This window comes from Cupressus sempervirens, chromosome 2 (assembly GCF_028749045.1).
Source record: "Cupressus sempervirens isolate cs-2001-9-10 chromosome 2, ASM2874904v1, whole genome shotgun sequence".
Taxonomy (NCBI): Eukaryota; Viridiplantae; Streptophyta; class Pinopsida; order Cupressales; family Cupressaceae; genus Cupressus; species Cupressus sempervirens.
The window spans coordinates 512,566,098-512,579,715 of NC_143119.1; positions in this window are offsets into that span (position 1 = coordinate 512,566,098).

Here is a 13,618-nt window from a genome sequence, read left to right on the forward strand (position 1 = left end):
CAAAAGTGGGATGTCAACATCCATAACTGCTCAGTAGTACTAAAGAAATAAAGAAGTTTTTTTGCTAAAGATTTCTTAGCATCATGTAGACAAGGCACATAGCAAGGAAAAAATCTTACTATGTTAACAAATTTAACCCCAACACGTGCCATAAGGAAAAAGCGTATTTAGGCACAACTATTAAGTGGAAGGCTAAAATGCTTATAGTCCAGTTTAGAACTAGCTATCACTAGTTAAGATGCAAGATAGGTAGATGGAGAGTGCCAAAAGAGGAATGAGAAAATAGGATCTGCCTATTTTATGACATAGGAGCCATTGAAACAGAACATCACTTTGTCATAGAATGCCCGATGTACAGTGACATTAGAGATCTTAGAAAACAACACTATGAGCCACCTCTTTAAAGAAAAGCAATTTGACAAGATGGCAAACTTGATCATCAAAATGCTAAGAAGAAGAGAAGAATTAGTCAAAAGATTACAGCTGGATTAGATGACATCATCTATCTAGCCTCATCATTTAGGATGTTGCCCATGATGCAACTACTATGCCCATACCAAGGTGGAGGCCCACTTTGGGATGCATTTTGGTAAACCCCATGCATTCATACCCACACACAACTGTCAAGGCACATTTTATAAATATATTGATTCAAAATGTGTCACTATATTGTTTAGTAAATAGATAGACTAAGTGGATAAAATTAATTATAAGATTTTTAGAAATACATAATTGTGAAGTTTAAATCCATTTCCTAATTAATGATTAAATGGAGAATGAGTAAATTTTTATAAGTGTTCAAAAGAAATATTGTGTTTTAAATTTTTGAGATATTAAAAAAAAAAAATAGTATTTTGACAATTTACATTACATATTATTTATCTTAATTATTTTATGTCATTATTATGACATTAAATAATCAAGGTAAATAATATGTAATGTAAATTATCAAAAAATAACTATTGTAAAAATAAATAAGTATAATTATTTAAAATTTAAAATTTATATTATGATAGATATGATATTTTTCATGAAATTATTTAATAAAGTTTATGTTCTATAAGTTCATTTTTTTTCTATTATCCTTTACATGAACTTGTATAACATGAACTTTATTAATAACATGTTTTTAACTTGTACTAATCCATGATTTGTCTCATTATAGTATAATTAATTATTTTTATATGGAATGAATGAGTATTAGTTTTATATAATTCGACACAACTATAGTAGACAATCCTAATTAGATAATAAGATTTTTAATTTATTTAGATAAAAATGAAAGTCTAGATAATAATTTTTTAAAAAATATATAATAATAAAATATTTTTCTATTAATAGAATGTATTAGTTATAAAATAAAAAGTAATATTTATTTTATAAATAAATGTAAAAAATATATATAAATAATATAATATATCAAAATGATTAGTTAAAAAACAAAGTTTATCCAACTTGATGGTTTGAAATATTTAAGACAATTTTTAGCATTATAAATGTTAAATAGTAGAGAATTTTTTTTTGCACATTCAAATAGTACGGGATGACCAAAACAACCTTATAATTAATTTTATTCTATTATTGTATTTGTGTAGGCTAAATATTATTGTAATAAGGATAGTAATTAATAATTTATTAACATCAAACTTTTTATTGTTTAAAATGTGGTTAATATATATTTTTTCATTTTATAAAAATATTAGGACATAAGTTTTAATAAAAAATATATTTAAGAAAATAAATGTTGAAGATAGTTATTAAATTATAATTAATTAAATTACATTTTAAAGTTATATCACAATTTAATCAACATAGAAATTCAAACTTTAATTTATATTAAAAATATTATTAATTTTTTTAATGATTAATTTTAAATTAATCACATATATTAAAAATAATTAACATTAACATTCACATAATTTTCACTTAAAACTTTAAATAAGATAAGGTAAATATATAATTTACAATTAATTTAACCTTAACTGAATATAATATGAAAATTATAAATTATTAAAATATGTTGAAAAATAATTAAAATATTTTAAATAATATTTATTCTAAATCATTTTAAAATGCAACCCGCTATTAAATTTATCATTCAAATTTAAAGTCTTTCTCCAAACAAATTTTACTTGGAATTCAAACATTTATGGTGATCAAATGATTTGACATGAGTTTGGGCACAGGCAAAAACACATCTCAAAGCGGGCCATGACCATGGTATGACCATAGTAGTTGTGTCGTGGGTCGACATCCATCCATCTAAGAAATAGATTTTACCTGGACTAATAAAAGAATTGGAAATAATTGTATTCAAGCCCACCTGGACAGGGTCCTAAAATCCCTGGATTGTACCCAAGTTTTGATTGTGCCCTCTCTTCTATACAAAAGATTGCGTTTGACCACTTCCCACTTATTTTCAAAGCCGAGCTTTGTAGTCAGGAAGAATTTCCCTTTCAAGTTTCATAAAATCTAGATGCAACATCCTAATTTTATTTCTTTTTAAAAAGTTTTGTGGAATATAAAAATTGATGGTATGACCATTTTCCACCTAGCTAATAAACTTAAGAATGTAAAAAAAGGGTTAAAGAGTGGAACAATAGATCTTTTGGAGATATCTTTGAAAGTAAATATAATTTGAAAATGAAGTTAAAGAACATTCAAGATAGAATTTAGTTTGATGGTTATTTAGAGGAGTTGGTAAAGGAAGAGAATGAGAAGTTGGATAATTACCATGATATTATTTCAAAAGAAGAAACCTTTTGGAGGTAGAGATCTAGGTCTATTTGGCTTGAAGAAGGTAATTAAAATTCTAATTTTTTTCATCTTGCTACTATGAATCATATGGCAAAGAATTGAATTTATAGCCTAATAAAGGGAATGGATAAAATTACTAATGAAAATGAAATCACAAGAGAGATGGTATCCTTTTTCTCCTCCCTCCTCTCTATTGACTGAAATGTTGATGATACTAGACAGATGGATCTTCTTGAAACTATTCCTCAAGTTATTACCAATGAGCAGAACAAAATGATGACATCTATTCTTTCTGGGGATAAAATTTATAAGGCTATTCATTCCTTTGAAGGAGAGAAATCCCCAACCCTAGATGGTTTTCCCATGTTTTTCTTCCAGAAACTTTGGGAAGTTGTTTGTAAAGATGTCTATGATGCGGTGAAAGAATTCTTTGGGGATAAAAGAATGTTAAAGGAGATTAACTCTACTTTTTTTTTCTTGATTCATAAGAAGTTGGGTGCTAATTCTCCAAAATATTTCAGGCCTATTAGTCTATGTAATTGAATCTACAAAATTATTTATAAAGTTCTAGCCTAGTGTTTGCTGACTATTCTTCCAAATTTTATTTCGGATCAACAAAATGGTTTCATTCCTAGAAGGAAAATTCTGAATTCTATTATTGTTGTTCATAAAAACATATATTCTTTATCTCTATCTAACTCTCAGGGTTTTGTGATGAAGGTGGAAATAGCGAAAGCTTATGATAGAGTTGACTGGAATTTCCTCTAAAAGGTAATACAAACCTTTGGTTTTGGTGAACAATATCTAAAGATTATTATGCAGCTTGTTACTACTTCCTCATTGGCTGCCTTGGTAAATTGGAGCTCCTTAGATTTTTAAAACCAATGAGGGGGTTGAGACAGGGTGATCTTATCTCTCCTATTCTCTTCACTATTATGGTTGATTGTTTGGGTAGGTATATTGGTAGGCTTGTTGTGAAAGGGGAGATTTAAGGTTTTAGGCCAACTTCCAAACCTCTTTTATGTTCTCATGAACAGTTTGTGGATGATACTATTTTCATGGGAAAGGCTGATGTTAGGGAGGCTAGGATTCTTAAAAAGGCTTTGTCAATTGGGATAAGAGCTCTCTAATTTTTTAAATTAAAACTCCAATTCATAGGCAAATGAAAATTGCAAATATCTTGGGCTTCTCTATAGGTTCCTTTCCAAGTACTTACCTTGGTCTCCCTTTGGGGCATACTCCTTCTGACTCCTTTTGGGAGGATCTTGTGGAGAAGTTCAATAACAAATTAGCAGGATGGAAATTAGATATGTTGAGACAAGTAGGCAAAGTGACACTTTTGAAGGCTTGTCTTCAAAGTCTCCCTACCTATGTTCTTAGCCTCTTCAAAATTCCAACTAAATTTTCAGATGCTATTGATAAAATTCAAAGAAACTTTTTGTGGGCTGACAGTTAAGAAAGAAAGAGAATGACTCTAATAGCTTGGAAAAATGTTTTAAAACCTAAGATTGCAGGTGGTCTAGGTATCATATCTATTAGAAGTATGAATAAAGCCCTCTTACCTAAACAAGGATACATAGTGTACCAAGATGATAAGGAATGGAGCTCTATTTGGGAGTATAAGTATATTTATAATGCTCCATCGATGTCTAACTTCAAGTCTTACCAAAATATCTCTAATTCCTCAGCCATTTGGGGTGCAGTTCATGGTGCAAAAGAGATTTTTAGTAAAAGATGTAAGTGGAAAGTGTTAGAGTAATTAGATATTTCCTATTTAACTCTAGTCTACTAGAGATAAACTTTAGGCATATAATAATTAATTCTTTTATTAATTATTATGATACAACCTTGGTTAGACCTTTTTTGAGTTTCAATCTCCTTTATATGGATGATATCTCTTTGTAATTATTAACCAATTCATTTTTGAATATATGAATTTCTCTTTTTTCGCATCAAGAATGTCTCATCTATGGATCTAGCAATTTCAACCTCCATAGCTTTTTCTTCTCTCTTTCTATGATAGGTGTTTGCATGCAATTGATTGTTGGGAGCTGTGGGGTTGATATTTCATCAACTTCAACATGGTATCAGAGCTCTAGATCTTCATGCCCCTATTATGTTCTTGAGAGATTTGGCATCAATTTTAAGATCTATTGCTTTTAGAGGATTTTGTATTGGATCTAGTGGGACCTAATTTTTTGGAGCACTTTGACCACAAACAGACATCATCGTTGAGGTTAGAGCACTCGAAAACCCCCATTTCCATATAAAATACATCTAGTTTGGACACTGTTGAAATCTGAGGCAAAAAGTTTTGCACCAGGACCATTTTGACATGGGTACACAAATCAACGTGACATTTATTTATTATTTTTGTAAAAAATAAATTTAGAGGCATTACTTTTTGAAAAAGTGTTTTTTGGTTGTTTAAAACAAAAAAAAAATCTTTAAAAAAACACTTTATGAGTGGGAGATGTTTTTGTTCAAACTCATTTTTTTCATGTGAAAAGCTTGTGCAGATGACCCTATGCCTTTGAATGCACTGACAACGTCCATTATTTAGAGTGCCTACTTCCATCTATTCAAACTTTGGCTCCTTGGATTTACAAAATTCTTGGAAGGAGCACATATTTTGAGGTGAGCATTGCCATCAATTTTTGACAGATTTCATTGATTGACGGGCATGACTTTTTTTGGCACCCAACGAGCCTTTGTCCTCCACATGGTGTCCTCTATCTATGTAGGTTGCCCAAGCCCACCCATACATTGCATCTCTTCTATCCATGAAAAGACTAGTGGTTTATCATGTTGAAAGTTTTTTTATTATCATAGACTACTTTCACCATTGCCAACTATTTGAAGCTTGAGGCATCCTTTCTTGAACATTTCCACCACCTTGATCTTCATCCTTTTGGCATAGATGAGGCTTCTTGGATAATCTCCAATTTAGGCATGATTTTGGTGTATGTAGGCAAAATTTTTATCTAAGGTCTCACATGCATCCATTATGGACTCCACACAATACACCCAACTACCTCGAGTTCCACTTCAAAGCATCTTCCAACTAGAAACCATGTTTCATGGTCCAGATTGTGACATTAACTTTGTGTAAAGTGCATGTAAGCTTTAGTTTAGCCCTGTCAGTGCATGTACACTTTAGAAATGATTTTTTTTGGTAGGACACATTTTAAATTTGTTGGTGCTGATCGCATTTTTTTCGGATGACCTCCAATTTCCATGTCACCAACTCAACCTTGTTGAAATGTTCTCCTTGGTCTTTCTTGTTTGGCTACGTTCAACTTTGTGTGGTCTTGATTGATGGATTTGACCACTGGTTTCTATTGGTGGTATCAGATTGGAGGGTGGTGTGCATTTTACTGGTGGAGCATAACACTCTCCTAATTTTTTGGCACCTTTAAGGATGACATGACTTTTTTAGATGTGGGATGTTTTTCAAAATAGAAAAAATTGATTTGGGGGTGGTGTATAAGGAAAGAGGGGACACATAAAGTTGACCACTAACTTGGATTTAAAAAAAGCCGCAACCAACAAAAAAGTTGCTAAATTTGGATTGGGTGGGGTTGAAGCTTTTATTTTTTGGAAGAGGAGCACATTCATTGGCATACATTCTTTCCCATGTTAGCAATGACTATTCTTCATGGCCCACATCAACCTCTTCTCTACCACACACAATACACAATTTTTGTTTAGAGACTTGTGCTTGTTTGATGGGCTTGGGCCCATGTTTTGATTGCCACCACACTGCAAGTGGCCCCTTCATCGATATTTCATGGCATATTGTTTGTGGATTTTAGGGGAGGACTTGGCACTTTTTTCTCCATGTCTAGTGGAAGTGATCTCTATGGATACTTTTGACCTTTGTATCTATTTTTTTTTTTTTTTCAAACATTATATCTTGGCCACCAGATTTTTACTCCAGCATCGACTTTTTTACCGGTGACAATATTTTCACATCTCTGTCTTGTTTCTGGTGGTTGGATATTTTTTTTGATAAGAGTCATTTTCAAGAATTTTTTTTCCTCGATGACTATTTGACCATCAAATTTAGGTTCATCACTTATTGACATCAGTGCCATGCCATCATTGCATTATTAGCCTATTTTCCCTTCAAGCTTTGTTTGAACCTACATTCACATTTTTGCTCATATCTCAGGCATACAAACTCCATTTTTTGTAAATGAGATACCATTGGATAGCTGGTTTTGATCCCATCATAGTGATACAAGTGATTTTCAATTTTGATGCTTTTGATAGTTTTATCTTCTATCAAATTTAGGAGTACAATTTTGCACTTTAGGAGACATATCTTGAGCATCCGATCTCCAATTTGGGAATTCTTTATATCATTGGAAAGATCTTTCTGATATCTTTCTAGTGATGCTGATTTTTTTCAAGATTCTACTCCAAGAAAATTTTGTAGAAGTTGATGAAAGCCAACTTCACATCTCAGCAAGATCACCTGCATGCAATTAACCTGCTGAAGAGAAACCAAAGAAGGAAGAGGTGGAGCTTGGAGAAACTAAATGGACTAAGAGAGAAGATAATGCAAAAAAAGAAAGTCTATTATTATTTAAAATGAGATAGGAAATACAATGATAGAGCCTAAATATAAAGGCCTCAAGGAAGCTTGTAGAAGAAGTTGGAAAGTGCTAGAAGATAAGGTTGACAACTAAGCATACGCCCACAAAAGGTGGGATATCCTTGATCAAGTTGAGACGATAAGTATGACTTTAAATAAGAATAGACTCTCATGTTGTCAACAACTCATAACATACAACTATTAAATAAATGCACTAACCTAAATAAAATTAAGTAATAGAATAAATAATTAATAAATAATTATTTACTCTAACACATTTTATTTAGTCTTTTTCATTTTTCCATTCTAGTAGATATCTTGGCAGTCTTCGGTCCAGGGATTGATTTTGTTGCTTCAGATGATTCATTATGACTTTTACAACCTATTGTATTAGTCTTATGTCTCTTCTAGTCTATTTAGATATATTTTGTATGCATCTTGCAAACACACTAAGATAAAGTGCCATATTGCATCTGTATTTTCATTTAAGTTGTTTTGCCTTATTTTGCCTTCTAATTCAAGTAGTGTCATCTAGGGACACTCATGCAGATTATTATATTCTTGGGATTCACCATATCTTGTGCCTTATTATACATGCACTACTCATGATTAAAGTGCCACGGGGAGTTGATATTTTTCCTTTATTTTCCATCTTTTTTTTTCCAGTGAGTGTCCCTTCCATGACATTAACGTGATGATGTGTCTAAGATTGATAACCTTAGTACACACATATGCATTCTTTTGTGCATATTTATTGTGGTTCCTTGACATGCAATTATTTTGGCCAACTTTTCCATTTTCCTATCACCTCACCCTTGTCTACATTAGTGGGGTTCTTTTTTTGTTTCTCATGCTTCTTTGGTTCGATTGACCAACTCTTCAAGCTTTGGTGTTTCATACCATCTCTAACTTTGAGTTCAATTGTTTTCCTTGGTGTACCTCTTGATCCAATGCAAATTATAGTCTTCTCTACCTAGCCAGGTTCTATTTCAATGGAGGTTCTTCAAATCAACAATGATTTTTGATAGATATTTACAACTTCTACATACTTTAGTGGTGTTCTTCATGATCATCTTTTGTTCCTATCTTTTGTGACATTCCCTAGTTCGGAGGCTTCTTTAGTCCTTCATTAATTTCTTTCAACATGTTTTTCTATCTCTTTTTGGAGTAGGGTTTTTCCCATGTGGTTTTCTCTATTTCTCCTCTTTTTAGAGATTTGGTTGTGCTTGGGTACCTCATTAGGCCTTGTTTGTTGGGACCCAAATCTACTTTCTGTAGTAGTTTATAGGTTTTTAGCTACTCCCTAAATTTATTTTAGGAGGGGTGTTAGAGTAATTAGATATTTTCTGATTAACTCTAGTCTACTTAAGCTAAACTTTATGCATATAATAACTAATTATTATGATGCAACCTAGGTTAGACCTTTTTTGGGTTTCAATCTCCTTTAGAAGGATGATCTTTCTTTATAATTATTAACCAATTCATTTTTGAATATAGCAATTTCTCTTTTTGCTCATCAAGAATGTCTCATTTATGGATTTGGCAATTTCAGCCTCCATTTCTTTTACTTCTCTCTAGGTGTTTGCATGTAGGTGAATCTTGGGAGCTATGGGGTTGATCTTCCATCAACTTCAATAGAAAGTTGGGGATGGAAGAAAGTTTAGGTGTTAGGAAGATGTGTGGTTATTAGATCATTCTTTGCTGGATGAATTTAATGAAAACACTCTTATTGATAGATGCAAATAGGTTTTTGGGTGTTTTTGTGGATAACTATTCGAGAAATAATGGATGGGTTAATCTTGCAGAGATATGCCACACCTATAGCAGTATTTAAATTTCTCTCAACTCCTTCAATCTTAATACAATAATGGAGGATACTATGCTATGGGGTATAGAACCAAGTGGAAAATTCAAGGAGTCTTCTATGTTTAGATCTAATCAAATTGGGAATCCCTTCCCGTAGGCTAAAGCTTTTTGGCCTAGTTCTTCACATGATAAAATTGTTGCAAATATTTTTTTGAAAATCTAGGCTTATCCTTATTGTATTAGGGTTTGAGTTTCCATTAGTTTGTTTATCTTGGAAAGGGGAAATTTTTATTTGTTTCCCTAGTTCTTTTGTGCCCTAGGTCCAATATATAGTTTAGCTACCTTAAAATTTTCAAATCATACATGGGAAACACTTATGAAATCCTAGATACTTTAAAATATTCCTTTTATTATAAGGTTTTTGCACTCTTTCTTTTATCTTTTCTTAAAAATAATTTTAAGTGTGTGAGTTGTAATCATTGGATCCCTAGAAGATTGACAATCCTTGTGCTTTGTCATAAGGAAAATATGTCTATTGTTTAAGCAAAGCAAGAAAGCAACATAGTGACACCTATCGTATTGGGTCCTTCTTTGCTTTCTAAGAAATAAAGGTATTATTACTTTCTTTGAGCCATCAATTAGATTGAAATCGAAGGGCTATCACATTCTCATTATATATAATTACATATTGTTTAAGCAAAGCAAGAATGTGAGCTTTCGATATGTGTCTGATGGTGGGTCTACTCATTGAATGTGGATTGCAATGGGTTGCTATCAAAATATTTTCTAGGTGGTAGGTTTTGATTTGTTTAGAATAAGGGGCACATAAAAGAAAAATTTTCTTTCTCTATTGTTGATCAAGTATTAGCTCGATGATTCTCACTTTGTTAAAGATTAAAGTTGTGAAGTTTTTAACCAAGGAGAGAAAGCGATAAAGTGACACATGGAAAGTGGTGGGTCATATCCATTTGATGAAATGCTTGTAAGACACCGTTAATAAAATCTCCACTTGGCACATTGTAATTTTCCACGAATATGACACCTAATGAAGAATTTTACTTTCATCTGAACCATCAGATCATTTTGAATCGATGAACATCACTTTTTCACATGATATAGTTGCATACTTTTTACCTAAAGAGAGAAAGTGATAACTTGACACATTTACTTAGTGGAACTTGATGCTGAAAAAGGGACTTGCAACTGATATGTTTTATCATAGTTGATCAAAAGGGAAATCTAGGGCTATTGTTTTTTCACAAATTTGAGTTTAATAAGCAATGTGTTGCCACAATCCATAGCAGCCGCTCCTTACTTGTAATTACAGAAGGATCTATGAATCATTGATCTTGGAAGATCAATAGTCAATGGTCATCACTTTCTCACATAACAAAGTTTAAACAAAGTGAGAAAGTGACTGAAAGACATGTTGTACATTTTCTAAATGATGGTAAGGGCTTTCAAGTTCAAATAGAGTCATTCAATCATGATGAATCAATAGCTAGTTTTCAAAGTTGCAATGTGCTTCAAAATACTATTGTAGGATTTAATGTTGATTAATGCCTACTCACGTGGAGGGAATGTTGCATAAAATATGAATCTCAATCCATTATCAAATACCTAATGATAAAATTTCAAGAGTAGAGCACATAATCCCAATGAATTACTTCTTACTTAAGTAGCAAAGTATTTAGTTTCAAAATTGTAGGCATTTTGCAGGTAAGAAAAACTATTTTGTAATCAATTGAGCTTCTATTTTTCTGCATCTATTCTTGCATAAATTCTAAAAGGATGCCTCCACAATGAAATTTTTTTGGGAAGGAAAATCACCAGCAGAGAAATATTCATGATGATTTCTTGGAATAATTACATTAATCTATAATGAGACGACAAAAGGGAGGGAATTGGTTTTGAAAAACCCTAGGTTGCAAATTAGTGATGGTTTGTATGATAGGGCTAATTGGTTAAGGGATTTAGAAGTATCTATTGTTATTTAAAAAATTGTTTTTAAAAAGAAATCTAGACACCTCTTTGAGCAATGTGTTGCAATTTGATATTGGCAAGCTGGTAATTCCTGTGATGTTCTTTGATGATGATCTCTTAACTTTCATTGCAAAAAGATATAACCCTGTATCTAGGTTAGTCAACAATAATAATGGTGATAATTTATTTAAGGTTACACCAGAATTGATTAGAGAAGTTTTTCATCTAAATCCTAATCATGCATTACACAAACTAGTTGATTTTGAAGATTTGCAGACTAGGCATGAGGCTTAGAGGGTGTATTTAAGAAATGTGCCATTGCAAGAACCCTTCATTAAGATAACACAATTATATTTGGTCTCACTAAATACTCTAGAATCATTATTGAGAAAATACTTTAACCCCAGATCACAAGAATTATATTTCTCCCTTTGTAAGATATTTGGAATGGATCAACAAGATCACATCCAAGGCTCTACTATTTTCATCATGACACAAACATTACAATATGGTATGAGTTCAATCTTTGATTTTTCTACTTAGTAGAGGAAATTCATAATGGATTGATAGGTATAAGAAAGGTCAAAGTAGAGAAGCCTTTCTATTGGTATTCAATGCTTATGTATACATGTTTGTATAAAGGCCATTCTGCAGTTTCTAAGGAATTGAAATTGGAGACTGAAAGGGATGGAGAGAAGCTCCTTGTACAACTATGAGTGCAAACATGACTTGGGAAGTCACTAATGCTAGTTTTGATAGATATTTTGCTACCAAATTAAGGGTTATACTAGCTGGAACTATTCCTAGAATACCCCAGCCCTTACTATAATTAGTAAGGCCAAAGGATTATACAAAAGGGTTGAAGGTAAGTCATAACTAGGAAGACATCATTCCCTATTCAGTTTCTGTAGTGCCTGCCCCTAGTTCGCATTTTGCTATCATTGCAAAACTCTTTTAGGCTAGTTTTATGTTTGATGATTAGTACTATTGTTTTGAGATTATTAGTTATTGTTTCAGATTCAATTTATTATATGATGAGATTACTTGGTACTCTTTATTTCATGTATGCATGATGATTAGTCAGTGTTTTTAGTTATTGACTATGATTAGTTAGATGGATTATTATGTGTTTTCTTATGGATACTCACCCCATACTTGCATGTGTATGGTCTGCATGTTTGTTTTCTTTATGTATGGCGTTTCTGATGTGGTTAAGGAAGGGAGTCATAGTCACCTGCTAGTCAGGATCTACACAATGCACCACTTACTACCATTTCCTATTTAGCTTAGAATATTGTGTATGTACATGCGTGGATTTTATGCAGGTTGTAGGTACTGGGTATCGACTTCCCTAAATTTCTAGGATGAGTGTACCCTATCGCATTATCTAAATGGTAAGAGAGGGGAGATAAATTCTTAAGTCCAAATCCTAAACCCTTAAGCCATTTGTCATAATTGATAATTATAACAAGTATCTGAGTCAAGTACTCTTTGAATGCGTTGAATGACATTAATTCATGATTATAACCCTTTTGTTTGATTTAGTATGTGTTTTGCTATGATGAGTTTTCATATGTTATTTTATGAGTCTTTGGTATATTTTCTATTAATTAAGTCTAATTAAAAGATTAATTAATGATTTAATTTAATGGAAAATTATTATGATATTTTAATATTAAATTATATTTAATTAATTGAGAAATTAATTAAATAAAAAGATATTAATTATGAAAATTTTTAAGTTCACATGATATATGCATGAGATTAAAATAAAAGAAATTAAGTAAAAAGATTAAACATGTGAATTTAATAATGTTATTTTAATTACATAAAGTGCGCATGGGATTAAAGTTAATAAATAAATAAAAATAGAAGTCAAGTGGAAAATTAAACAAAGTTATTTAATAATTCTTTTAACATGCATGAAAAAGATTAATGCAAGATAAAAGAAAGATTAATAAAAGTTAATTTGAGAGTTAAGGGTTGTGAGCAAGGAGTTCTCCCAGGTGAATGCACAATAAGTGCCTCGATTTAAGGAGAGAACTCTTTATTATAATTGAGGGGTTTATTTTATAGGGATGAAAATTTGGAGAGCAAATTCTAGAAGGGAAATTTTTGAAAAAAGTAATTTGGAGAGAAGATCTTGGAAAGGAGCGAATTCTCTTGCAAATCTTTTGGGGGGTTGCAATCTTAGCATAAGAGCCAGGTAGGTTCTTGAATTTTATGCACCCAGTTAAAATTAGAATTATTTAGATAATTTTGTCTTCTTCATGATTGTTGAAATCGATCTCTAGATTTCGTTGCATGAACCTATCACTCTCTCATTTTGAATTTATGATACTGTAGTGTATTTCATTTCTATAATATGATTGTAAAAAAAAAGATCAATTTGAAAACCTCACCGTATGTAGAAAGAAATTAGAATTTTAATTTGGGAAGGGTTTGATTTTGAAAATGGAAATTTGAATACTT